This window comes from Miscanthus floridulus, chromosome 6 (genome assembly GCF_019320115.1).
Source record: "Miscanthus floridulus cultivar M001 chromosome 6, ASM1932011v1, whole genome shotgun sequence".
Lineage (NCBI taxonomy): Eukaryota > Viridiplantae > Streptophyta > Magnoliopsida > Poales > Poaceae > Miscanthus > Miscanthus floridulus.
The window spans coordinates 87916780-87921758 of record NC_089585.1 but is presented as its reverse complement, the minus strand read 5'-3'; positions in this window follow the sequence as shown (position 1 = coordinate 87921758).

Genomic DNA, 4979 nt, shown 5'->3' with positions numbered 1-4979 from the left:
TTCACAGTAATTACAAGTTTGCCATTCGCCAAAATTCACAAATTACTCTCAAATTTTCATAACAACTCAAAAATCTCCAAAAACAAAAGTTGGTCAAAATCAAAAGTTCTACAACTTTGCTTCTATAACCATCTCCTAATTCGGTCTAGATTTTGAAATGAACTTTTGAATTTGAATATGGAAATTTAACGAATTACGCCTTTTTGAATTACTCAAAATTTTTCTAAACAACTTGAAAAACTCCAAAAACAAACTTTGTATAACATGCCAAGCTCTACACTTTTGCTTTTGGGCTCAACCCCAAAATATGCTTAGATTTTGAAATGGATTTTTTTCAGGGTAGGATTTAAATGTCGAAAAGCGGGGTTTTCTCGAAAAATTCAAAACCCAGACAAACTTTGAACTTGAGTCAAACAATACAATTCAACACTCATTACACAAATGTAAACTTGTTTTAGTAAATGCACATCAAAGTTTTCACCAAATGCCAAATGCTTTGCAATGCATATGATGACATGTCAGATTTTAATATTTAAACACCCGAGGTGTTACAGCACCTTAAAAAAAACAATTACACTCCCCTCAGAATTTATTACTCCGTCACTGCCCTCACGTAGTTGAGCCACCGCCGTCTGCAGCTCATCCCGTTCCGGTTCAAGCCTGATGGAGTCCACCGGTTAAGCCCATGCAATTTTGGATAGATGTGTGTATGCTATCATGCACACCGGCACACGTTTGCGTTGGAAACACATGTTCTCGCTTTTTCTTAAAAAACTTCCAATATATTAATTAAAACAAAGAAATCAGATTATAAAAGCGTGGGATAACCAATTCCAAAAGACACATATGTACCACTAAGGGGTGTTTGGATTTCATGGCAAAACTTTAGCCTGCACTTTTAGCATATTTTTTTATGTGGATCCAAACAGGTGGGCTAAAAGTGAGCAAATGGAGTGAACTAAAGTTTTGCCCATTTGTTATTCAAGAGGTGCAAAACTGGACTAAAACGTCTTGGGGGACACCAGATAGCCTCCACCTACCCACCTGTGCCCCCTCTCTCTCCCATGGCTTAATAAATAAGGGTAAATCAATCATTTTAGGATGGATGACTAAACTTTTGTCATGAATCCAAACACTCTATGCTGGACTAAAATTTAATAGCAAAAGTTTAATTTGTCATGGTAAATGAATCCAAACAGGATCTTGGACTACGACTAAAGAGTCATCGTAGTGACTTCCCAAACAAATAAACACAACGGTCCAGAAAAACATAAACATGCACTTCCACTGTAAAGAATGTCTTCATCGGGGACACCACCGGACTTGAAGAGAGAACTGGCCACGATGATGACAGCTGGGATCCTCATTATTGCACTCTGACTATTGTACAACCGGAGTTTCAGGCTTGTTTAGGTCAATTCTAAATTCTAAGTTTTTTCACTCTCTCTCCATCACATCAATTTTTAGACACATATATGGAGTATTAAATGTAGGTAAAAAAAATTAATTGCATAGTTTGGTTGTAAATCACGAGACAAATCTTTTGAGCCTAGTTAGTCCATGATCGGATAAAGTTTGTCAAATACAAACGAAACGTGCTACAGTGTTCAGATTGCAAAAATTTGCAATCTAAACATGGCCTCACTCGGTTGTCTGATCGACTCGTGTCTTCGAGGATTTACAACCTTGAGTCATAGATGTCGATCGAGCGTCGTCGGACACAAGATATTTGTTTTATCTCTCCAAACGTTAAATCGAAGGATCAGCAACAGGTGGTGGTCAACCCGAACGCTCGAAGAAACTATACCACTTCCATATCGATTACCAACCGAAGAGCAGCGTGTTAGTTTAGGCTTGTAGCCTGGAACCTTGCATTATTGCCTGGTTTAGGTAAAGAGAAAGGCTGCTTTCGTTTGAGGCGCTGCCATACCCGGAAGCACCCACGCGTACAACTGGTACAAGCCTACCAGCTCGGAACTCGGAAGGAAGTAACTAACTAAGCGATCATTTCCCTTCTCGCAGCTTACCAGCGAAAGAAGAACACTCAACGCTAGCTGGGAATCTCATCGATCGCGTGCACCGTGCAGGTGGAGCAAGCAAGCACATCAGTGATCACTGATCACATCCGAGCGTGGTGCGCCGTAGGCTCTCGCTTTCGGTGCCCGCGCGACGGATCGGCGCGACGACACGAGTCGGTTTCCATCACGTGCACAAGCCCATACACATACACGCGTAGCTCTCCCAGCCAGTGTTACCCTCGCATCGCTTGATCACGTCGCAGCATCCTACTCTTGCCTCGTGCCATAGCTTCCTGAAAATGGAAGTGATTCCGCCCCGCCTACTCTACTCATGGAACTGGTAATAATATTGGTTAGGCCACTGGCAAACAGCCCGATCCGTGGAGGGGTTCCAGACTTCCAGTTCCAGACGAAATGAATGATCGATCGCCGAGAGTGCTGATTGTGACTTGAAGAAGAAAGTCTGAACGTGGCTGCCTGGCTGGGCCCCTGTGCTATATATCGGCGTACGTAGTGCACGTTTTCTTGGTGGAAGAAAGCCGATTAGCATTTTCCACAAAAAGGGATGAACGCTACTGGCTCCGTCCTAAAAAAAGTGGAGTTCTTGTTTACGGAGAAATCAAACTATTTTAAATTTAACTAAATTTATATGAAATACTCCATTCATAAAAAAATAGAGTTCTTACTTCTTGAGAAGTCAAGCTATTTTAAATTTAACCAAATTTATATGAAAATTACTTAACATTTATATAAGCAAATAAATATTACTAACAAGCGAGTCTGTGCGTTGCAACGAAATGTACATATTATGTAGTCAGTCACCTAGATTTGTTAATAATCACGTCATGTGTTCTAATTTGTCTTGGAACTAAACTCCCTACTGTGCCTCGACGTACGCTAGCTACTCTAACTCGTATGAGCATGAGAGGATTAGAGGTTTATCTAATGACCATATTCATTTTGGGATCTGCAATGCATCGTGGCTAGCTAGATACGTTGCTCTAACTTATATAAGCATGTTAGTGAATGACACACCAATAAAAATGTTCATTGCTTTATAGATAATACATACATAAATATAAATATAGATTAATTAACTTTTGAACGATGGAAAGTTTGAAACATGGTCAAGTGTTCTAAATGGACTGTAGTCAGATGAACATGCCATAAATTTAATTTAACCCGTATAACTTTGATGTCGAGTTTGTTTGGATCACGCTCATAGATGCACGTGTACACCAGTTGGCTTGTAACTATTGGCCACGATCATACGAACTTGCATCTGTCGACACATGGCTAGGCAGAGCCGGAGCTAGTCCTTCCTTCTATCTGCAATGGGGAACCGGAGATTTTCTAATGTGCTTGTTTTTTATCTATTATTGAATTTGTAAGAATTAATGTTTAAGCGGGGATTAGTTCTTCGACGGGGACGAGGATGGGGAAGAATTTATCCCCGACGACATTCGTGGGGACGGGGACAGGGATGGGAACCTAACCCGACGAAGAATTCACCATTGACATCTCTAGCTACCACATTCACAAAATTAGTTAGGGGAGAGGTGGATAAAAAATATTTTCTTTTGCTCTCTAATATTAGGTGTACATTAAATTAGTTATGAGATATATTTTCATATTAAAATTATTAAATAACATAAATACCAATTTTATTTTTTTTATAAATTTAGTTAAATTAAAAAAATTGATTCAATCGAAACTTAAAATTGCATCTTTTTTAGGACGCAGGGAGTACTATTACTATGTACGGACTTGCTAGCACCCTATCCGAGGCGTCGGTGTCCGGACGGTGCCTACATAGCGAGCAAGTGAGTGCCCTACCACGTCGGGCTCACAAGTGAGCGCCCCAGCAACAGGCCCGCACTGCCCCGGACGTCGCCCACGTCACCAGCCGCTTCCCACGCACATCCCATGTGCAACACTCGATCTACTTTTAAAACATCCAGATAAAACAATTGCAACATTCAAAAGAAGACATATGAAACATTTGAAACAAGCGTCTAAAACACTTGGGAATACGCCTAAAACACTTGAAAACCATTGCAAAACATATACAACATCCAGATGAAAACACTTGCAACAGACGTATGAAATACCTGAAACATACGTTTGCAACATGCATGTATATGCAACATTCAGATGAAAACACTTGCAACATACGTCTGATACAGATGAAATATTTGAAACATACACTTGAAACACACCTACATAGCCATTGCAACATGTGCAATATCCCGATCTACTTTTGCAACATCGGTATGAAACACATCAAACATACCTCTGAAACACCTGAAACATATGTTTGCAATATGCGCTTTCAGCGCAACATCTCCTTGCTGCATGGGAATGGAGGCTCGTTGGCGTGTGGAGTTCACCGGTGTAGAGCTCGCTGGTGGCGTGGAGCGACCGGCCAGGGGGGCGCGATAGCCGTCGAGCGCGGTAGTCGGAGCGGAGCTGCCCTCCGTTTCTTCGAGCTCAGCGATGGAGCTTCGCGTCGTCGGCGGACCAGCCAAGGGACACTGCGGCCTTGGAGCAGACAGGGCAGAGGGCAGCTGCGGACCGGACAGAGGGGCGCGATGGGGCGGCGGTCGGAGCAGAGCAGCCCTCCGTTTCTTCGAGCCCGACGATGGAGCTTTGCTTTTGGAGCGCAGTCACGGCCCAATTACGGCTGCGGTAGAGAGTCTTCTAGAGAATACAGACAGCGAGATAAAGTTAGAGGCAAGTGGGTTGAACTGAACATGGAGAATTGGAGATGTGTCCTAATTGGGCTGTAAATTTGTAGAGCCCAATAAACGAAAATTCACCTCCGGGAGTATATTGGGCCTGGCCATGTTCCACATCTTATTAGCCTTTATAAATCTGTAGAGCCCAACGAAACGAAAATGGACTTGGCCTGACGAGGACGAACGACTGGGAGTCTGGGACCGGGCCCCACTTGCTCAGTCA